This window comes from Nilaparvata lugens, chromosome 12, assembly GCF_014356525.2.
Source record: "Nilaparvata lugens isolate BPH chromosome 12, ASM1435652v1, whole genome shotgun sequence".
Classification (NCBI taxonomy): domain Eukaryota; kingdom Metazoa; phylum Arthropoda; class Insecta; order Hemiptera; family Delphacidae; genus Nilaparvata; species Nilaparvata lugens.
The window spans coordinates 8,912,821-8,937,646 of NC_052515.1; the positions used below are offsets into that span (position 1 = coordinate 8,912,821).

General features: G+C 40.4%; 1 protein-coding gene and 1 long non-coding RNA gene across 2 annotated transcripts in view; both read right to left on the reverse strand.

Annotated features, from left to right (window-relative positions):
• Window positions 1-24,826, reverse strand: part of LOC111049624 (head-specific guanylate cyclase) — a 308,894-nt gene that overhangs the window by 199,579 nt on the left and 84,489 nt on the right. The window lies entirely within an intron of this gene.
• On the reverse strand, window positions 3,950-7,876 carry LOC120353815. Its single transcript, XR_005572623.1, has 3 exons — window positions 7,226-7,876; window positions 5,767-5,886; window positions 3,950-4,490 (listed from the first exon to the last, which is right to left on the reverse strand). It is a non-coding gene; the product is annotated as an uncharacterized LOC120353815 (long non-coding RNA).

Genomic DNA, 24,826 nt, shown 5'->3' on the forward strand with positions numbered 1-24,826 from the left:
GGTTGGCATTAAGTTGAGTTGACTTTGTTAGGTTAGCACCAAATTGAAGATTGAAATGCATTTATCGCGGAAAAATTGATTGGGCACTGCTACTTCAATCAGAGCTATTCCTGGGAATATTATATTACTAACCGTCAGGCTCGCTTCGCTCGCCATAACCGTTTAGCCAGACGTTTAGTCTGGACCCCCGACTGAATCGTCCAGGAATGAGATCAGCAGGCTCACTTCGCTCACCTGCATTTTTCATTCGAGCATTTTTATCATATGTTAGGACGATCCAGTCGGGGGTCCAGACTAAACGTCTGGCTAAACGGTTATGGCGAGCGAAGCGAGCCTGACGGTTAGTAATATAATATTCCCAGGAATAGCTCTGATTGAAGTAGCAGTGCCCAATCAATTTTTCCGCGATAAATGCATTTCAATCTTCAATTTGGTGCTAACCTAACAAAGTCAACTCAACTTAATGCCAACCTGACAAAATTTTTAATTTAGTTACCAGAACAACTGTTTCTAAGAGGTACTCTCTCTAGATTATATAGTTCTATATTAACATATGGTATGGCCATTTTTCAATTATAATAAGACAAAGAATATACATGCTTAAAGACAAACTTTAAACCCTCTAAAGCCACCCTTAGAGTTAAAATATTGCCAAAAGATTTCTTAGTGCGCCTCTAGAGGGCCAACTGAACATACCTACCAAATTTGAACGTTTTTGGTCCGGTAGATTTTTAGTTTTGCGAGTGAGTGAGTGAGTCAGTCAGTCAGTCAGTCAGTCAGTGAGTGCCATTTCGCTTTCATATATATAGATTGATAAACAGAACACAATTATTTAAAATGATTGTGGAAGGACTAACAGGCACAGCCCAAAATTGTTTCTTCCCCAAATTTTGATTTATACACTATAAATAGTCCAGAAAGTAACCTAGGTTATGTTCCATACACCATGAATTCAGGCTCAATTTTCAGTCCAGACATTTGAAAACAAAAAAGTTTTAATTTAGATTATATACAAACCAAATTAAATAACACTCACTAATATTACTTAGAACTGTGAAATAATGATCAACTTTGAATATGATGATATAACATTTCATGTCAACAAATCAGATTATTTTGATCAAGTCAATTAAAATTTCTAGATTTCTCGCGAGATACGGTAAGCTAATTGATTACACAGCTGATCTCGCACACAGGCACACGCATCTTCTGTTATCGACAGACGACGGAATTATCATCTGTTTTTCCAAGGATAAATGATACTTTTCATGTCCTTCAGGGAGTTTTCTTAGGGATGAGACCTAGTGCAATCGAATTTTTATATCATAAACCTACTATGTTCCGAATTTCGTGAAAATCGTTAGAGCCGTTTTCGAGATCCGTTGAGCATGAATAACCAAATAACCAGATATAAAAATATATAAATCTGATGTCGCGCACTCACACAACTTTCCTTGCCGTTATGAAAATTGATCACCAGACACTAGTGTTCACGCGCATCACAAGTCTACAATTCAAAACTCTGAGCCAGCTGTTGACAGGACAATAACGCTGGAGACACACGAGGTCTGCTATCTCTTCGTAGTGAATGACTTATAGAATCAACAGTTGCCAACAGTTTGCAATTGAATAATCACATTTTCTCGAATTTCGAGCTTGTTTTCAATTTCAGGTGAAAATGTTACTGAACATTAATTGTTGAGATCTTCATTCTGAATCTTCTCCACTTCAAATTTCTGGTTTAAATTGTATCTGAAGCCTGATAATTGGAAATCTAAAATCAAACTTTGCATAGATGGGGTGGAGCTCCTGAAAATTTTACAGATATGGGACTTGTGACAGTTGATAGAGCTTATCAATGACTATTCTAGGTAAAAATTAGATCAAAATCGTTGGAGACGTTTTTTAGGTATAAATTTGATCAAGATCGTTGGAGCCGTTTTCGAGAAAATCGCAAAAACCCTGTTTTTGACAATATTTTCGCTATTTTGGCCGCCATCTTGAATTGTATTTGATTGAGATTGTTCGTGTCAGATCCTTATATTATAAGGACCTTGAGTTCCAAATTTCAAGTCATTCCGTTAATATTGTGGGATGAGATATCGTGTACACAAACATACAAAGCTTTTCAAAAGTTTGGAATTTTCTAATTAATTGTGATTGATTTAATTCAATTTAGAAGTATTTTTTTGATTTAAAAATGATTTTTGTGTGTTTTGAATTGTAAATTGAGTGTTTAATTGATGAATGTTAAGTGACACATAACCCAGCTACATTTGGACTGTTGTATAAATTAGAATTGGAACCGTTTTGGGCTTATAAGCCTGTGGTACTTTTCTGTAAGTTGTGTAATTCTGAATGATTGAATAAATAAATGAATAAATACACTCATACACACACACACACACACACACACACACACACAACACACACACCACACACACACCACACACACACACACAACACACACACACACACAACACACACACACACACACACACACAACACACACACACACACATACATACATACAAACATACCAATACCCAAAAACCACTTTTTTGGACTCAGGGGACCTTGAAACGTATAGAAATTCACAAATTTGGGTACCTTAATTTTTCTGAAAGCAATATTTCAACGCGAAATTCAAAGAACTAGTTCTTTGACATGAATTTTGCTTTATGTGTTATGGGTAATGAACTTTTTGGGTTGTCCAAAAGGTAATTCTGAAATGATTATTGGAGATTTAATTCAATAAAGTGAATTAATTGCTTTTTAAAACTCAGATAACTTTTCCACAATTATTAGTTACTTCAATAATTATGCAAAATTCTATGCTTTATAGGCATGTCAATCTAAGAGTTAACTTTTCATTTCCTATGCTTGAAATTTGTAAGGGTAAATTATTTGAAGTAACTGATTGTATTTCATTATTAATAAGATATTATTTTATTAACTAGAAGCATTCCATTATTAATAAGATATTATTATAATTATTTTATTAACTAGAATCAATTGCCTTCAGAGTCAATGCATGTTCTTTGAATCACATCGTTTATAGGTAGGCCTACCTACTATGAGTACCGTATTCAACTTCAAAGGCCTATTGAAGCTCTATCGAAAAGAAAATCAATAAATAAATAACAAATAAGTGCTTTAATTTTGGCATTTTTGGAATCTATGGGATATATTACACCAAGGGATATCAATATTGTAAACGTTTTTTAGGCAATTTTATTTTAGCAGTCCCCTTTTTGATCATTGGATGGGTACGGTCCCGGCTGATATACAATCATGTATAAGAATCGTGAGGCCAATTGACTGCCTAAATCAATATGCCTTCTCAGGCAATGTTCAATTAGGGACTCCTCACCAGTAAAAACTATACGAATATTGGAAATTATTATTATTATAGATTAACACATATGACATGTACAAAGTGTATTCAAACAGGCGAACTAATTCTAATAATTATTGTTGAGATAACTATATCTTGCTTTAATAAACGAGTTCTGTTATGGTACTTTAAATAACACATAGCCTATTTTAAAATGGATGAATATTTATTAATTATAGAAGGTAACTAGTACCCTTGTGATATTCCAAAATGAAACATGATTAGTTTCGACATTTTCAATAAGGACTCTCTTGACAATGACATAATTAGAAACTGGTCATGCTTATTTTGAATATTTTAGGGTAGGCCTACTAGTTATTTTCTACAATTAACCATTAAAGTTGCCCTATTAAAATTAATACTTTATTAGGGTATTAATTAGAATTAGAGTAGCCTTTCAAACTCCTTATTCACTATAATGTTCTAAAAGCTTATCAATTTTAATCAAAACCTTGGAAATATAGCCTAAAAGGTAGAATTGAAAGTGATTATATTTGATGTGGCTTGGAACATCATATTTTCAACTTTTGCTTAAGTTATTTTTCATATTCAAAGAATTATTACCCCTTCAATGCAGTAAATAAGTACTATTACTTAATTCTTAATACAATACATAATAATTGTGATACCCTATTTTTATATCCAATTCAAGTCTATTATTTAACTACGTGTTACCTATAGCATTTGCCAGTCAGCAATGTTAAATAATTTTATTAGTTCCAAAAAAGCAGAAGCCATACAGAACCAATAAAGTTGTTAATAAGAGTTCGATGCTTTTGGGTTAAATATAGTTTTAAAAATCCCTCAAGTATAAACAATTAAAACATATTTTATTAATTTCATGTCACTTGCTGTTTTCTTCAAAACTACCTGAATTGAAGCAGTTAGCAGGAGCGATCAGAAAAAGAAGATATTATTATGAATAACATTAAATAAATACATCAAGATGTACTGAAAAATGAATATATTTCTTAGATTAGTCCATCTCTTTCTTCTGTAGGCTACTACATCATACATGAATCATATACATGGAATATTATTCATAGTTGATTTTCTTTGTCATCCTCTACTTCTGGCTGGTACACCTCTAGGCCTGAAATCAAAAAGTTATTGATAATTATTTATTATTCATCATAAAAAAACTTTGCAAAGTGAATTCTGGAATTGATTGTTTGTAATCTGTATAAGTTTTTAATTATATTTCTTGGGAAGAAACCCCCCAATAATGACAAAGTAATATTATATGAGAAATAATAAACCAACAATCAGTTAAATTATTATTAGCATCAATCTGTAAGTTGTGTAATTCTGAATGATTGATTGAATAAATAAATAAATCTCCATGCAGGAATTGGGATTAATCAGTGTGCCCCAAGGTCAAAAGAACTTGTTGGTGAACAGCATATTTTTGGATACCATGAACAATTCATTTATTTCTGTGGTCAGTAGGCCTACTTTTCGACCGTTTGGTTTACTAAACTCTTCCAAAATGTACTGCATAAAGTAATTATTAGTTCTACATTCAGAGAAACAAGTTTAATGAAACAAATGGGAATAATCAATAAATTAATTGCTTAATCTGAAATGATGATTATCTACAACATTATAAGTAGAACTAAGTGATTTGAAAATAAATACCAAACTGTAAATACATGAATCTCTCAAAATAATGCAGGCATTTAATAAATTCAATCATAAATTTTAAAAGGTGGAATCACTGTCATTAAAGCTATTATTCAGTGTTTTCTACCAGCACTTGCTGAGTGAATTTTTGAAGTCATCTATTCATAGTTCTAATGTATGGTCATTCATAAAGTTCATCATTCACTCAAGATCAAGATGGACATTTGAGAAGATTGTTTTAAAAACAATGTATTCACTTATCTATTCAGAGAATAGAGCTGTTCATAATATTTGGGATTCCTTCCATAAAGAAATTTATGAAACAAAATCTAATAATGTGATAACATTTTAACATCAAATTATTGATTTAATGTTATCACATTATTAGATTCTGTTACATAAATTATTTCTTTATGGAAGGAATCCCAAATTTTATGAACAGCTCTATTCCCTGAAACAGTGAATACATTATTTTTTAAACATTCTTCTCAACTGTCCATCTTCATCTCATGTGGTTTCACGTTATTTCGAAATATTGTATACTGTAAGCTATTAATGATTTCAAAATTCAGTCAGTATTTCAATTATTTTAGTCACATACCATAGTTATGTCTTACTATTTGAATATCTAACATCAAGTCGATAATAAAACATCGAAGTGGATAAACTTTTTGAAAAAAATGGGAAACTGTATAAAATGACATCGCCTATATGAAGTTTGAAAAATGGGTGTAATTTTATCTTACCTAACTAACTTATTCTAACCATGGGTTCCAAAGAATTTTTCCATCCTGGTCAACAAAAAAGAATTCATATGCATTTCCTTTTGAGCACATTCTCTTCAATATTTTGTTTGTAAATAGTACCTGAAAAAAGAAACATATTTAATCTTTCAACATATATCCATTTTGGAGATAAAGTGAAGTTAATCATCAATGATAATACTTAGTTTGGACTTTGAATAAATTAGAAGTGAACTGGGCCTCGAAAAACTATTTACATTAGATAGACTATACATACTATAAGTATATAGCCTACTTACATTCGTAGCACATAACAGAAAACACTTTAAAGTTTTATAATATAAATTAAAACAAGAGACACACGACATGGATAGCTTAGATTAAAAACACTAAATAACTTACATTACACTCTCTGTTCGGTCGAGAAAAGGGACACAGTTCCTTGAATATTTCCGATTATAATGTAAGTTTTCCAGTGTCTTTATTATCGATCTATGTTGTGTGTCTCGTGTTTTAATTTATACTATTTACATTGATTTACCTGGCCTCACGCAATATATCGATCTATAGAGCATGAATAAGTGTTTCAAATACATTACTATTTTAGTTTTAAATGAGTTTGGTAGCAATGGTCAACCAGAAAAATAGTACCTATTTTATCTTCTTTCAATATTCAATTACACTGACTCTGATCAAGTTATTTCTATAGGTTAACAATCTATGTAATTTTGTTTCCAAGTGAATTTAAATTAATTAAAAGAAGATTAATTATAGATAGGTACCAAAGACAAAGTAAATGTTCTAATAGTCAGGTTAGTTTTGTTATTGTATTGATAAACTATGGGTTTACAATATTTTGAGGTACAGCAAGGATAATGGAAGTTTAGGACTAAGAATGTAATGAAATACTTCAAAGTCAAATAATGATGTTATTTTCAATAAATCGGTTTGTGTAAACTACTAGCTGCATTATAAAAAATGTATTTTGTGATTAGGCCAACTCAATGAAAGTTTAAAAGATTGTTAGCATGAAATGCTATCTTATCTTATAATGAAATGCAAAATGTTATCTTGGTTGAATAATGTTTTGAATCTGATCATTTAATGTTAATCTAATCAATCAAGCTTGAATGAGTTTAAATAATTGATTAGATTTATCTCTTTCTTGTGATAATTCTCTACCATAAACAAACAGCCTAGTCTAGGCTTTACAATTACATTATTATTAAATACTAGAAATTATACTTTAAATAAATAAACTTTTGTCAACTTCTAACTTCTTGAAAAATGAAAAAGATAGCAATTTAGACCTAGAGACTAGGTTATTAAAGGCCTACTACAGTAGGCTTAGGCTACCTGAATAAAAATTGTAAACATGCTGGGAGTCTACTTATAAAAACTATATTAAATTGTGTACGGTAGATCTAGCCTACTTTATTATGAGAATTTTAAGTCTACTTACTTGAATCCTCTATCATATCAGCAATTTTTAACCATATTCTATTTTTCAAATAGGTAATTCGTTGTGCAGGTCTGGAAAGTACAAAACTTTGAACTGTCACATCAATTTTATAATGAATTTTACGCCTTTCTGTTGTAAATCCATTTTCAATTTCTCTTGTAAAAATTATAAGAATAAAGAAATCAATGGAAATATTTTAAACCTCAATTTTCTACTGCAAATTAATTTCACAGTATAATAGTAGCAATCCGAAATCTGACAACCGACAGCAAAATAATATCAAAACAAACCAACCAACAATCAAAGATTGAGGTTAAAAAGAACATGGCGTCTGATCCAGAGAAAGAATTATTCTGCCGGTGTCACGTGATCAGAGCAGAAAAAGAATTCGAAGCTGTCTGTTCCCGTCGACAGAATCCCGAAATTAGTTCTTTTTCGACAAAACGGTTCACGAGCAGTGATCGGTCGAAGCAAAATAGCATTGTGTTGATAGGCCTTAAAAAGAACGGCAAAATGAACGACAGTTCGTTTCTGATTTGAACAGTTCTTTTTTTCTGCTCAACTTTCTGTCGATGGGTGAACACTCCCATAAGAACCAATGTTAATTGAAAGTGAATTCTGTCGTCTGCCCGTTACGAAAACACGGCTTTACGTACTGTTGTGATTTCATGCGTTGAGTAATAAACAAATAAATTATTTCAAATGGGAAGGTGGTCATGTAATACATGATTTCGATACAGATTGTCAAAGGAAAATTAATGGTGAAACTTTTCTAGTTCATATATATACAGTAGTCTACTTATTTATTTTCTTATATTTAATACATTTTTGTTACAAAATGAATGAGGAACAGTTTCAAGGAATATTGTGGTTAGGTTGATTCATTATCATTATTTACCAAGTAATAAAATATAAGTTTCGGTAATATTATAATAAATATTCTGACGTTATTTTTTTAATGAATAACGATTTGCCTCGGCTTGGCTGCAATCGGTGAAGCATGAGAGTTAAAATATATAAGTCTGGTCATGGTCTTCTAGAATACAAATTCGATAAATCTTTATAGGCTCGCTCAGGAGTTCCTGCAGTTTATTGCTTTGAACAATTTATAGAAAATCTTTGGAATGTATTGTTTCCAATAGTAACAATGATTATAGTGATTATAGTGATTATATGATTATAGTGATTATAATGAATAGTAACAAAGAATTTAAGTAACAATGCAATATACTGTTGTGTAAACCAGCTTATTCCATTACTGATAAAATTGGATGGTAACTCCCTTAATAATTTAATACTGATAATTAATAAATAGATATGAGATTTGTCCTGCGTGGTATTAGGGAATGAAATAAATGGTACACCATAAATAATTTGATACATATATTGTACGAATAATATTAAAAAAGTCGGATAAATATGGAAAATATATAGAGCAACAAAATATATACAACAAATATATCAAGATAAAATATCACAGACTAGTACACTATTCTATAGCTCTTTAGCACGAAATATTACCATGTGCTTTTTTAATTTATTGATAATATGCATTTATTTGTATGCAGCTTATGGTATCGACTTGCTGTTGCTTGTCGATTTAGGCAATCTCACTTTATATCTTATTCCAAAAATTATAGAATAATAAATCGATAAATCAAGGATTATAAATATATTAATTTCTGTAGTTTTCAGTATATTTCTCAATAATATAATATCTCTCAGGGCATAAGGTTCGGCCTCTGATGGAAATAGATAGATCAATTTATCCATTGAACAAGAGCTACATTATATTATTACAAATTATTATATAGAATCAATGATTGAGTGAGCGTTAATATTACAAGAGTAGAATTTAATATTCCTTCTATTTGTGTACCTTGGACCTGTAAATTATAGAATCAATGATTGAGTGAGCGTTAATATTACAAGAGTAGAATTTAATATTCCTTCTATTTGTGTACCTTGGACCTGTAAATTGACTTATTCTTATTTAATAAAATATTTCTCATACCTTTTTAAGACTTGCACAAGTTTTTTATATTAATTTCTTAATATTTATAACCTTTCCGACGAGCTAGCTTTTATATTTATTTCACTCGAAGCACTGAGGGCGCCCTAACTTTATATTTCGACTATTTATCACTCACGTGCTGAATTTTTATAAGCTGTTGGCGGCGATCCGAATTTCCTGGTAGTCCTGGATTGTTGGTGGCCGAAGTCATCTTCTCCAAGGGATTAAATTCTGAGTAGATTTTTGCCCACACCTTTCTCTATCAGAGTTCCCAGTGTCGCTCTGGGCCGGCTAAACTCAGTCGGCGACTGGGGAGGGCCGCGGCAGGGGACGGGAGTCTTGGTGGGGCGTCCGTCAACCACCCTCGCTCGGGTTGGGGGTTGAAACAGGGTTTTGAGTGCTTTGGAGGAATGTTTCCCTCTTTTAGGAAAGAGGGGCCGTGCTTTCGCACTGCCAAACAGGGTTGGTCGCGGAAAGAAGGGAACAGGAACCTTACGGTGTTAGTCGTGAGAAAGGGTTTCGTGTCGGGACTAAGTCTTAGTCCTCGGGCACCGGGTGTCTTCCCGGGGTCCGGGTTGGTTGCGGAGCTCTGGTAAAGGCTTTCCCTGGCCTTCCCAGAGGTCCTCTTCCGGTTCCGCACTGGTTTGGTGCGCTGCGGCAGCCCGCGCTCTGGACTTCCCTAAGTCCTACTTGCCGGGCACCAGCTGTCCTCCTGGGGTCCGGATCGGCCGCGGAGTTGCGGGAAAGGCTTTTCCTGGCCTTCCCAGACGTCCTCTTGCGATCCCGCACTGGACTAGTGCGCTGCGGCGGCCGGCACTCTGGACTTTCCTAAGTCCTACTGGCCGGGCACTAGCTGTCCTCCTGGGGTCCGGATCGGCCGCGGAGTTGCGGGAAAGGCTTTTCCTGGCCTTCCTAGACGTCCTCTTGCGATCCCGCACTGGACTAGTGCGCTGCGGCGGCCAGCACTCTGGACTTTCCTAAGTCCTACTGGCCGGGCACTAGCTGTCCTCCTGGGGTCCGGATCGGCCGCGGAGTTGCGGGAAAGGCTTTTCCTGGCCTTCCTAGACGTCCTCTTGCGATCCCGCACTGGACTAGTGCGCTGCGGCGGCCAGCACTCTGGACTTTCCTAAGTCCTACTGGCCGGGCACTAGCTGTCCTCCGGGGGTCCGGATCGGCCGCGGAGTTGCGGGAAAGGCTTTTCCTGGCCTTCCTAGACGTCCTCTTGCGATCCCGCACTGGACTAGTGCGCTGCGGCGGCCAGCACTCTGGACTTTCCTAAGTCCTACTGGCCGGGCACCAGCTGTCCTCCTGGGGTCCGGATCGTCCGCGGAGTTGCGGGAAAGGCTTTTCCTGGCCTTCCCAGACGTCCTCTTGCGATCCCGCACTGGACTAGTGCGCTGCGGCGGCCAGCACTCTGGACTTTCCTAAGTCCTACTGGCCGGGCACCAGCTGTCCTCCTGGGGTCCGGATCGTCCGCGGAGTTGCGGGAAAGGCTTTTCCTGGCCTTCCCAGCCGTCCTCTTGCGATCCCGCACTGGACTAGTGCGCTGCGGCGGCCAGCACTCTGGACTTTCCTAAGTCCTACTGGCCGGGCACCAGCTGTCCTCCTGGGGTCCGGATCGGCTGCGGAGTTGCGGGAAAGGCTTTTCCACACCTTCCCAGATGTCCTTTCTCGCCTCGATGTCCCACTGGTGGCCTACCAATGGGGAGTCAGGTTTCGACCAAACCTGACGTGTTGTCGTTGGTCGAAACTGGCAACCCGTCGTCCAAACAGGTTAAATGTCGTTCAACACTCGCCCAAACGAGTGTAGAGCAGTGGAGTTCACTGTGTGAGAGGCTAAACGACTTTAACCTCGACACAACTCCCGGTCGCTGAAGGAATCGGAGTTCACTTAGTACTGGTGTACTGTGACGTTGCTAGCTGCTCGCTGCTTCCTTCTCACCTCTCTCGACCGCTCGACTTGGCTCTCCGAACTCGACTGCCTCTTGCTGGCCTTTCTCGAGCCTCCCTCAGTGACCGAGAGGGAGGGGAGAGAGGATGCGCAGCATCGCTGAGCGGTAGGCCAGTGGCTGGCTTGAACGTTGACCCCTCAGATTCTATGAAAGATAGCCGAGCGTCGAATAAATGAGCCCTAAATTCAATTCCTTTCTCTAGTTACGATATACATCGTGACACACTGTTCCTACTAAGGGAAGGGGGGAAAAGAGAGGGGGAGGAGAGGGGGGGTGAGGATGGAAGGGGTAAACGGCAGACAGAATGTCCCAAATGCCTGAGTACATTCTGCCGCCTCTCCGCCGGTCAACATAGACCGAACATAAACTGGGCGCCAGGTTGGTTCCTCGCCAACCGGTGGTGATGCGTCGGCACCATCCGAAGAAATGAGCAAGCTACCCGGCCAGATCCTAGGCCTAGCTTCAGAGAAGATCTTGAAGATCTGCGCCGTGCTTTCGCACTGCGTTGAGACGCCGTGTTTGCACACTGCAAGAGGCCGCCGTGCTCCCGCACTGCAGAGTTGCCGTGTTTCCACACTGCCGAGGACGCCGTGCTTCCGCACTGCAGATGAGAGTCGCGGTGCTCTCGCACTGCCAGGAGGGGCGGGTAACACAAAAAACGAGGTGAACAACACCTCAGACAGGTTCTGAGAACCCAAATAACATTGCAAGGGAAACGCCGTGCTTCCGCACTGCAATGAGTCGCCGTGCTCTCGCACTGCATGTGCCGGGCTTCGCCCTGCATGGCCGTGTTTTCACACTGCCTTGCTTCGCCGTGCTTGCGCACTGCATGTGCCGGGCTTTCGCCCTGCATGGCCGTGTTTTCACACTGCCTTGCTTCGCCGTGCTTGCGCACTGCATGTGCCGGGCTTTCGCCCTGCATGGCCGTGTTTTCACACTGCCTTGCTTCGCCGTGCTTGCGCACTGCATGTGCCGGGCTTTCGCCCTGCATGGCCGTGTTTTCACACTGCCTGCTTCGCCGTGCTTGCGCACTGCATGTGCCGGGCTTTCGCCCTGCATGGCCGTGTTTTCACACTGCCTTGCTTCGCCGTGCTTGCGCACTGCATGTGCTGGGCTTTCGCCCTGCATGGCCGTGTTTTCACACTGCCTTGCTTCGCCGTGCTTGCGCACTGCATGTGCCGGCTTTCGCCCTGCATGGCCGTGTTTTCACACTGCCTTGCTTCGCCGTGCTTGCGCACTGCAAGTGCCGGGCTTTCGCCCTGCATGGCCGTGTTTTCACACTGCCTTGCTTCGCCGTGCTTGCGCACTGCAAGTGCCGGGCTTTCGCCCTGCATGGCCGTGTTTTCACACTGCCTTGCTTCGCCGTGCTTGCGCACTGCATGTGCCGGGCTTTCGCCCTGCATGGCCGTGTTTTCACACTGCCTTGCTTCGCCGTGCTTGCGCACTGCATGTGCCGGGCTTTCGCCCTGCATGGCCGTGTTTTCACACTGCCTTGCTTCGCCGTGCTTGCGCACTGCAAGTGCCGGGCTTTCGCCCTGCATGGCCGTGTTTTCACACTGCCTTGCTTCGCCGTGCTTGCGCACTGCATGTGCCGGGCTTTCGCCCTGCATGGCCGTGTTTTCACACTGCCTTGCTTCGCCGTGCTTGCGCACTGCATGTGCCGGGCTTTCGCCCTGCATGGCCGTGTTTTCACACTGCCTAGCTTCGCCGTGCTCGCGCACTGCTTGTGCCGGGCTTTCGCCCTGCATGGCCGTGTTTTCACACTGCCATGCTTCGCCGTGCTTGCACACTGCATGAGCCGGGCTTTCGCCCTGCATGGCCGTGTTCTCACACTGCCACAACTTCCAGCCTCAGACAGCTGGGATGAATCTCCAACACGACCAGGAACTCGTCGTGGTCTCAGCAATAGTCAGCTGAGATACAGCTCCAATAATTCCAGGAGCTCGTCGAGGAAGTAGACTCAAGTTGCAGTCCCCATCCTCAAGAAGAAACGTGATACACAACAATGTACCACTTCACAGGAGGCAGAAGTTGATAGAGGCGAAATGGAGTCCAGGAAAATTACCAAGTGTCAGAGTGATGGATACCCTCACTTAGTTCATTGTATCAGCAACTTATTGTTCACAATAAAAGATGAGAGATGACAATATGATGTAGAATACTGAATTATATGGTTGACATGAAGCCACTAGTTGTGATGTTACACCACATATTTCGATTTTATATCACAATTAAATGTGGTCGAAATAATAATTAATTTTCGATCTGTTATGAGGATCTCAGCCTTCTCATTAAATCACAATAATAAAATCGGAACTTTAAATTTCAACTCAATATTCCACTTCTCACTGTTCATTTCAATAATGAAATCAATCACATGATTTACTTATGCAAAGTAACCTTCCATTGGATATAAATGACAGTGTGTTTATTATAACAGATAACATCTGCTAATTAATTCACAATCAGTGAACATTTATTGCTCAATCTCTCTTTCTCACTTCAAGACTTATTTCACCTCGAAATAAATCTTAATTTACTTTTTCAAAGTAATTATTCACACAAGGCGTGTATAATGACACAAAAGCTGTTAATTAACTCATACTCTGGAAGTATTGATTTTCCGAAAAATAATCACAACGATCAGCACAAAAATAGTAACAATTGAATGAACTTATGCACCGTCAATAAACTCATGATGTTAGGCTGAGTAAAAATTAGATTCACTCTCGAGACGTGATCTAATTCCAAACTAACAATAGCCCAATCAAACTCAGACTGACTCAATAACAGTAGAATATCTGGAAAAGCTAGAATTCTCATGAATTCAATTTTATAAATTGTTATTGAAAAGGAGAAGTAATTCTCTTCTACAGACTAGAAGCTTGGCGATAGCAGTTAGCCAGTTGAGATAACGTTTATCTTATCTGTACAGCACAGCACAAACAACTTTTCGATCCAACATAGAATTAATTCCAATTGAAATAATAATTATTTCATTCCAATTTATAGTAAGTCCTCCGACTTTATTTCCAAGTGAAATATTAGAAAAATATTTGAATCATAATCTGAAGCTAATAATCCCCGATTGTAGTACATCTCGACTCACAATCAAACGCAATTTATTCATTTCACATGAATAATTAATTGCAACGTAATTCACTTTTATCCCACAGTATAATAACGTCTGTTAATTAACTGCATCGTAACACTTTACACGGATTAAAGCAATTACCACCAGCTTCATTAAATGATTTCAATTATTATAACCATTACCTCATGGTTACAATATTATTCGGATCATCCTGATCTATAATATTTTCTAATATTCTCTACCCACTCATTTCGCCATCAACTATTTATGGCAAGTAGAAAACAAGCTACTGCAAGTTTTGTTTGTTAACCTGTACCTGGTTACAACAATATCGGTAATATACCGATCAAGAAAATTTAGTCTAGTTTGAATCGACCTTAGCTGTTATTAACTAGTCATAGACTGTAGAAAATTTTCTTGATTACCCTTGCTTGGTCACATCATAATAAATTTCAAACTGAAATTATTGAGATTGCCTTCAGATCAAAAGAAATGCATTAATTTGTCAATAATATCTTTTCCATCTAATTCAGCCATTGCTTTATGACTGATTATATCAATTAAACTGTAATGGTTGAGTTGCCATTTAGTTTAAGTAGAACTCTATTTTATGAGAAAAATTAAACGGAATATGCTGTTTTCTTTTAATAAACTATTGACCAATTTCTTTCAATAACAATAATATGTCAGTCTTTTAATATTTTCATCATTTTCGGAATCGTGCTAATGCTATCTTAAAAATTCGGCTAATAGATTCATGCTAATAATTCTGAATTAATTTTCTTCAATTTCTATACAATTTTGTCTTTGACAACAAAATTTCCTCATTTTAAATGGGATAATTTATGAATCAAAAATAGCTCTAAAGCTGTGATATGATTGAACTTCTATGATATTCACCCCTTCTCGCCTCTTACCTCCTTATTGGCGGCGCGTGACACCTCTCAGGTATCCCATCCTCCGGATAGGCAGCGACCCTCTATAGACTCGCTCGGCCTCCTGCTGTCCATCCGCTCGACTTCCGTCCACCTTTTCCGCAACTGCTCCATCACCATCCTCTTCCTCATCTTCGGGCAGGTGTGGCTGGAGCTTGGTGCCCTTCTCGTGCCCAGTAAACCTCTTACCGGCACTCAACATTTCCTCGACCTCATATGGGCCAGAAAATTCCGGCGCTAACTTCGCGGCAAGCTGATTAGCACCCGAGGACAGGTGACACTCCTTCCTGTAGACTAGCTGTCCAGGGTTCACCTTCCTTGTCCTCCTTTTCCAATTATAATACCGGTTGGCATTATAATTCTCGTCTCCAATATCAGAAACTACTTCCTGTGTAGTTTCCAGCACCGGCAGTCTTCTAGACTGCACTGCTCGAAGATTATTTCCAGCTCCTTGCTGAAAATTATCCTCCTTCTTCCGCCTCCGGTACAGCTTTTCCGGACAGCTGAACCTCCAGTGCCCAGCTCGTTTACAGTGCCAGCAAATGAACTTTCCACGGGCTGGAGAAATTTTCTGAGAAATAACTTCCTCTTTTCCAGTATTCCACACGGCTCCTACGTGTTTCTGGACTTGAGGAAATTTCTTCTTCTCCTGCTTCTTCACAGGAATAATTCCAGGTGGCTTCCTTGACCTCCCTATGTCAGGCTGGGTTTTAACAGTAGCCAGCCTCGAGTTGACAGCTCCTTTTCCCACTTTTTGAGTGGAAATATCGTCTCCAATGTGCTTTTTGACGAGATGAGGATCCCATTCCACTGACCGGGAATAGGGGTCTATTTTCACCCGGTGCTCGCGAAGAAACTCCATACCAAGCAGAACATCTGGAGAAAGCCCATCCATTATTGTGAGTGTTGTTGATAGGGATATTCTGCCAATTTTCAGGTTGGTTATAACACCACCTCGCAGTCGTGCAGCCGCTCCGTTAGCCATAACAGCGCCGCGCTGCACAGGCTCTCGTTCCACTGCTTCCAAACTATTAAAAGCTTTAGAGCTAATATAGTTGGATTCTGCTCCTGTGTCGAGAAGAGCACTATACTGTCTGCTTCCTATTTTGACTATAGTGAAAAGACGGTTGTCATCCTGGAGCTCTGGCTCTAGCTGGATTTGAAGCCTCGTTTTAACCACTGCTGTTTTATCAGAAGTCTTCTTCTGCTCTCTCTCACAGGAACAATTGGGTCGAGGCTTCCCGCACTTTGAGCAGAGTGAAGCCTCCGGACACTCTGATCTCCAGTGTCCCACCTTCTTGCACTGCCAACACACGGGGCCTTCTGGAGGTTGTTCACTCCGACGCCGTGTAGTAGTAGTCTCCTGTCGAGGCTTGGTCTGCTTCCTCACCTCCTCCTGCTTCACAGCTCGTTGTCTCTGTTGAGCACTCTTCTCCTCGAATTTAATTCGTTCATATTGCCTCGCTGAGTGTAGCAAGTCGTCGGTGGTGCACACTTCAGCCTCCCTGATGTAGAGCTTGTAGCGTGGTAAAAGATTTTTGTACAATCTCTGTACCTGGCTACTCTCTGAAAAACCACCTCTTCTCCTCATCAGCGTTAGCAGCTCCTCAACATAGTCGTCTATGAGCTCGCCTTCTTTCTGCCGCCTGTCGAGAATTTCATTCTCAAGATCCTCCACATAAGTAGGTGGATAGTAACGAGACCGAAAGTCTCTCAGGAAATCGTCCCAGTGTCTCCACTGTTCTCTCCTATTCCTCATCCATAAGGAACACTTCCCCGCTAACATTTCAGGTAGCGCTGGAAATAACTGTCTGCCAGACAAGCCATATGCTTGTTGCAGCTCCTCGAGCCGCTCCATAAAACTTGGAGCATCTCCACTCCCATCATATGAGAGCCGCCACCCTCGAACCTTGTCACACACGGCACCCGGGTCCATACAGGATGTAGCAGGCACCGGTGACCTGGTAGGTGACCTCAACACATGCCTAGGCATGTTATTATGCCTCTCCGGCATCTCCGGCCTCACTAGCGCAGGCTTTGCCTCCTCGCTAACTGGTGCTGGCCTTCGCGCTCTTCGACGAAGCGCCTCCTCCCCATTATCCAGAACGGGGAGCATCGCAACAATCCGCCGTCGTTGCTCCAGTAGAGCCCTCCTCAGGCTCGTACTTGTGCTATCTGTCAGCACTGAGTCGAGTAGTAGATCAATCAAGCCTTGATCGTGCACTCTGTACACCCAGGAGTTGCTGGAGTCTCCATCAAACTCTGGAGACGTCTCCTTGGGTATTTCTTCCAGTCTAGAACTTGCAGTGGCCTCCGCGACTGGTGGCCACAAAGCTGCAGCTCCTTCCTCTTCCTGACCTGTGCCAGCTCCGCCACCGATCCTGTTTAGACCGGCGGCCTCCACCATTGTCCTCCGGTGGTTTTCGACAAGAGCTCTCCTGAGCTCTGCCATGGTACCTGTTGTAGGTAGCCCTGCTGATGCTGCTAGATCCACTGCTTCATTGCGGTGGGGTTTGTAAATCCAGGACACTCCTGGATCGCTGTTATCCTCTCGCGCCTCCTGGTCTTCTCCGGCGCGATTACATTTCTCTTCTGCACTCATTGCTGCTTTACTCCTCCTGCCTTGGGCCCCACGTTCGTGTGCCAATCTTCTGAGTAGATTTTTGCCCACACCTTTCTCTATCAGAGTTCCCAGTGTCGCTCTGGGCCGGCTAAACTCAGTCGGCGACTGGGGAGGGCCGCGGCAGGGGACGGGAGTCTTGGTGGGGCGTCCGTCAACCACCCTCGCTCGGGTTGGGGGTTGAAACAGGGTTTTGAGTGCTTTGGAGGAATGTTTCCCTCTTTTAGGAAAGAGGGGCCGTGCTTTCGCACTGCCAAACAGGGTTGGTCGCGGAAAGAAGGGAACAGGAACCTTACGGTGTTAGTCGTGAGAAAGGGTTTCGTGTCGGGACTAAGTCTTAGTCCTCGGGCACCGGGTGTCTTCCCGGGGTCCGGGTTGGTTGCGGAGCTCTGGTAAAGGCTTTCCCTGGCCTTCCCAGAGGTCCTCTTCCGGTTCCGCACTGGTTTGGTGCGCTGCGGCAGCCCGCGCTCTGGACTTCCCTAAGTCCTACTTGCCGGGCACCAGCTGTCCTCCTGGGGTCCGGATCGGCCGCGGAGTTGCGGGAAAGGCTTTTCCTGGCCTTCCCAGACGTCCTCTTGCGATCCCGCACTGGACTAGTGCGCTGCGGCGGCCGGCACTCTGGACTTTCCTAAGTCCTACTGGCCGGGCACTAGCTGTCCTCCTGGGGTCCGGATCGGCCGCGGAGTTGCGGAAAGGCTTTTCCTGGCCTTCCTAGACGTCCTCTTGCGATCCCGCACTGGACTAGTGCGCTGCGGCGGCCAGCACTCTGGACTTTCCTAAGTCCTACTGGCCGGGCACTAGCTGTCCTCCGGGGGTCCGGATCGGCCGCGGAGTTGCGGGAAAGGCTTTTCCTGGCCTTCCTAGACGTCCTCTTGCGATCCCGCACTGGACTAGTGCGCTGCGGCGGCCAGCACTCTGGACTTTCCTAAGTCCTACTGGCCGGGCACCAGCTGTCCTCCTGGGGTCCGGATCGTCCGCGGAGTTGCGGGAAAGGCTTTTCCTGGCCTTCCCAGACGTCCTCTTGCGATCCCGCACTGGACTAGTGCGCTGCGGCGGCCAGCACTCTGGACTTTCCTAAGTCCTACTGGCCGGGCACCAGCTGTCCTCCTGGGGTCCGGATCGTCCGCGGAGTTGCGGGAAAGGCTTTTCCTGGCCTTCCCAGCCGTCCTCTTGCGATCCCGCACTGGACTAGTGCGCTGCGGCGGCCAGCACTCTGGACTTTCCTAAGTCCTACTGGCCGGGCACCAGCTGTCCTCCTGGGGTCCGGATCGGCTGCGGAGTTGCGGGAAAGGCTTTTCCACACCTTCCCAGATGTCCTTTCTCGCCTCGATGTCCCACTGGTGGCCTACCAATGGGGAGTCAGGTTTCGACCAAACCTGACGTGTTGTCGTTGGTCGAAACTGGCAACCCGTCGTCCAAACAGGTTAAATGTCGTTCAACACTCGCCCAAACGAGTGTAGAGCAGTGGAGTTCACTGTGTGAGAGGCTAAACGACTTTAACCTCGACACAACTCCCGGTCGCTGAAGGAATCGGAGTTCACTTAGTACTGGTGTACTGTGACGTTGCTAGCTGCTCGCTGCTTCCTTCTCACCTCTCTCGACCGCTCGACTTGGCTCTCCGAACTCGACTGCCTCTTGCTGGCCTTTCTCGAGCCTCCCTCAGTGACCGAGAGGGAGGGGAGAGAGGATGCGCAGCATCGCTGAGCGGTAGGCCAGTGGCTGGCTTGAACGTTGACCCCTCAGATTCTATGAAAGATAGCCGAGCGTCGAATAAATGAGCCCTAAATTCAATTCCTTTCTCTAGTTACGATATACATCGTGACAAAATAAATATTTAAATGACTTCCGCTTTAATGCAGCATCACAAAGTCTTATAGAAAATTAATAAATGGATTTAAACTTAAAGTCTTTAAAAAGTACAATATAATAAAGGGTTTTGTGCTCTACAAATTTTAGTGTCCTTCCATAGTGGTGTCTCACAGGCGAGTCAGTGGGAGGTTCTACTTTCATTTCTACAATTTTCATATCTGACTTACAAATTTACATAAATTTAAATAATTCATTACTACGCCATTTAAAGTTTCAAATAGTTCGTGCCAATCTATCAAATTATTACCTATATCACATATCTGATATTTTATATTACCTCAGGCCATATCCAATACATAAACTGAATAGTAAAAACTTTCAAAATCTTATCATTTATAGAAATATTTTTAAATACATTTGAATCAGCTCTCTATTGCCACCCATCGATTACTACAATTTGATTGGTTCATGCAAATTCACTACGGTATACATGCGCCTAGGAACCTCCTACTTCCTTAATACTCTAATTTATTTTTATTTGGTGGTTTAAGTACATTTATTACATATAGTATACTAGCAAGAGCCCGTGCTTCGCAAGGTTCTATTTTAAAACTTGACAAAATGAAAACTTGACGTAATGAATTATATAAATCTAAAGTGTAGGTCATATATAAATTCACAAAGAGCTCGATTCTTGTTGGCAAGATAGATGTTATTCAATGCAGAAATCATTGTTATTTTACTAAAAGATAGGATAAAATGAATAGTTCTCTTTCAGGGGGAGTTTTGACAACCCACAAAACTCATTTTTCATTTGAAGAAATAATATCAAAAAGGTGCATAGGACCTTACTTTTTTGTTCAGCTTGCCAAAATACCCCTCATTTCAATATTAAAATTTTCGACTGACTGTACAGTGAGTCAATCATTCTACAGTATCAAGGCTTGAATAATTTTGAAATTTTAATTAAATAAAAATGGTAGAGAATAATTATCATGTAGATATCAACACCTTTATTTAAAGACATATCAACTGCATGCATTTTCATATTGCCGATACAGCATTGATAAAACTGTAGACGTTTATTTAGCAGTCTCAAAAAACTTTTCTAGCTGAAAAATTAATAATACATGCCACGTGTAGGCTTATACATTGCATCAGGAAAACGAAGTTCAAAACTATGGTTTTCCTAAACATATGTTTTTGAGATAATTTCTTTGATGCAGCTGTTTCACATTCACCATTATAAATTATACAGAGTTTGTGAAAATAAGAATATTTATTTATTACCAAAACAATACTATTATTATATTAATGATAATAATTAATTATCAAAACAATACTTTTATTATATCAATAAATATAATACTATTAAACATATTTATCAATTATCAGAACAATATTATTGAGGTTGAGTGGAATCAGGTAGAAAGCAATAACAGAACAGATGTTCTTTTTTGAATTTCTATCATATTATTTTGTTATTTCCAATGATTACAACATATGTTACAATATCACATGTCAATAAATAAAAATTATCTCATTTCCATATGGCACTCACCTTACCATGTTCATAACCTTACTTAATAGGATCCTTTTTCATCCTTTGAAACCCTTAGAGGCAAAATATTTAAAAATCCGTTCTTAGTGCGCGTCTAGCATGTTTGAAGAATATTTGTGCAAAGTTTCAAGTCTGTAGGACAATTAGTTTGAGCTGTAGTGTGATTTTACATCAAAATTTTCGAAAAATGCCCTCTCCTGGACCCCCCTGTGCTCCTGATCGAGATTTTTCTGCATAGATCTAATTTTTTTTCGTAGCTGAACAAAAAAGTTCCTCATGACTTTGCTGTGAAATGAGCGGTTCAAAAGTACAAAATTTTGGGGGGGCCCCAGCTCCCTCAGGGGGGCAAATTTCTGAAAATCCTTTCTTAGTGGATGTTTTCAGGCTACCATAAACAATCGTGCAAAATTTCAAGCTTTTAGGCTCAGTAGTTTGGGCTGTGGTGTGATTTCAGTCTGTTGGGGCTTAGCCTTTTATAAGTATAGAGATTTTTATAAGGTTTATAAGTTGTTTCTCACTTTATAACAATTAGCCATGTGCTTTTTTAAAGTCCTCTAGTTGCATACCATTTAGTTACAATAAATTTCTGCCAAGGTGTCTGGCTAGATTTTACGTTATGCGACTTGATCGATCATTATGTCGCCGATCAGTAGGTATTTTAAGCCTAACCTCTAATTTTCCAATACTTTATATAATATAAGTAGCAAATAACTTTCTATTTCTATTCGGCTGTTCTAATTTTTAGCCGTGATACCTGATATTATCTAATCTTCCAATACATTATCGCATTTGGCGATACTAGACTATTATTCCACTTCAGACCTATAACATTCTTCCAAATAGGGATTTTGTTTACCCATCCGATTTTAATACGTTACAATATTTTATTTCCATAGATCCAATATAGGTTTCCATATTCCATTCCATTAATCTGTCTTATATATTGTAATATTTTGTGAACCATGAAAATATTTTATGCTAAATTTGTATTACAAAAAAATATTATTTGCTAAAATTGTCTATAAATTCTTCATCATTGCTATTGTTTTATTTTTCCCTTTCTTATAATATGTGGCTATTTATTATCTTATATTGGATATAGGAGTATAGAGTATAGTTAGGCACCTATACTTAATTTGCAAAACAAATGAGAAACAGTTTCACGAAATATTGTGATAACGGTTACTTTATTATTATTTGCCATCTAATAAAATATACGGTAATATTAACGATCTATTATAAATGTTTTATTTTCCATATCCTAAATACGTAGTAATAGGAAAATATTGTAAAAAATCTGGTGTGGCGCACTCACACAACTTTCCTTGCCGTTATGAAAACTGATCACCTGACGCTAGTGTACTCGCGTATCTCAAGTCTACTATTCAAAGATATGAGACAGCTGGTGATAGGTCAATAACGCTGGAGACACAGGAGGTCTGCTATCTCTTCATAGTGAATGATTTAATAGAATCATCAGTTGCCAATTCAGTTTGCAATTCAATAATCACATTTTCTCGGGTTTCAAGCTTATTTTCAATTTTAGGTGAAAATGTTACTGGACATTAATTGCAGAGATTTTCATGCTCAATCTTTTCCACTTAAAATTTTTTGTTTAAATTGTATATGAAGGCTGATAATTGCGAGAATCTGAAATCAAACTTTGCATAGATTGGGCAAAGCTCCTGAAATCTTTACAGATATGAGACTCGTTGCAGTTGATAAAGCTTATCAATGACTTTTTCAGGTATGAATTTGATCAAAATCGTTGTAGCCGTTTTCGAGAAAATCGCGAAAAACCCTGTTTTTGACAATATTTCCGCCATTTCATCCGTTATCTTGGATTGCTTTTGATCGAAATTGTTCGTGTCGGATCCTTACAGTGTAAGGACCTTACGTTCAAAATTTCAAGTCATTCCGTTAACTGGGAGATGAGATATCGTGTACACAGACGCACATACACTCATACACACACACCAACACACACACACACACACACACCACACACACACCAACACACACACAACACACCACACACCACACACACACCACACACACACCACACACACACACACACACACACACCCACACACACACACACACACACCACACACACACACACACACCACACACAACACACACCACACACACCACACCACACACACACACACACACACACACCCACACACACAACACACACACACACACACACACACACCCACACACACACACACACACACACACCACACACACACACACACACACACACACACACACACACCACACACACCACACACACACACACACACACACACACACCACACACACACACACACACACACACACCACACACACCCACACACACACACACACACACACACACACACACCCACACACACACACACACACCACACACACACACACACACACACCACACACACACACACACACACCCACACACACACACACACACACCACACACCACACCACACACACACACACACACACACACACACACACACCACACACCACACACACCACACACCACACACACACACACACACACACCCACACACACACACACACAACACACACACACACAACACACACACACACACACACACCACACACACACACACACACACACCACACACCACACACACACACACACACACACACACACACACACACCACACACACACACCACACACACACACACACACACCACACACACATACAGACCAATACCCAAAAACCACTTTTTTGGACTCAGGGGACCTTGAAACGTATGGAAATTTAGAAATTGGGGTACCTTAATTTTTTTCGGAAAGCAATACTTTCCTTACCTATGGTAATAGGGCAAGGAAAGTAAAAATAAATAGATATACAGAAATTGCTCGCTTAATATAATAGGATTTTGAATTTCCTCATGCAATAGCCCTGTTGGTTTAAACTCTTGATATGAAACCTATGATAGAAAATGCTACCATAGCTTTTTAGGCTAGCTACACACACTTCGATTTTTTTTCGTACGATATTTTCCCGTACGTATAAATTCTATTGAATTAAACAGATGATTTCAAACAGATGATGTTTGTCAAGCTCCGTTGAATCTGATAGAATACATAAGGACGGCAAACAGATTCGTACAGCTTTAGGGTTTAGGTCAGTATGCACCTTAGCATACGTTCTGGTATATTTACGATACTCAAAATATAATTGTGATCCATACTAGGTCACATATTTATTATGATTAAATTGTGCTTCATTCAGAGTTGAAACCATCTGATAGACAATATCTCTTCTATCTATCACTATCGGATCCATTTATCTCTCACTAAGATAATGCATACGACCAGGATCTCATATCTATATACTACCATAATGATTCAATCCACTAGATATGCACAAATGATAACATCAAAGAATAAAGAAAAATGAGTAGCCTTTAGATGCATAAGAATGAATGGCCAAGCATTGTAGGAGGTGAACATGTTCATTTGGAATAAGGCTCATAATGGGTGTCTCTCCATGTACATAAACATATTCCATTAAGCTCAAATTGAACTTTATCAACTCAAATTGATGTAAGTCTTCTGTTTGTCATTTACATGGG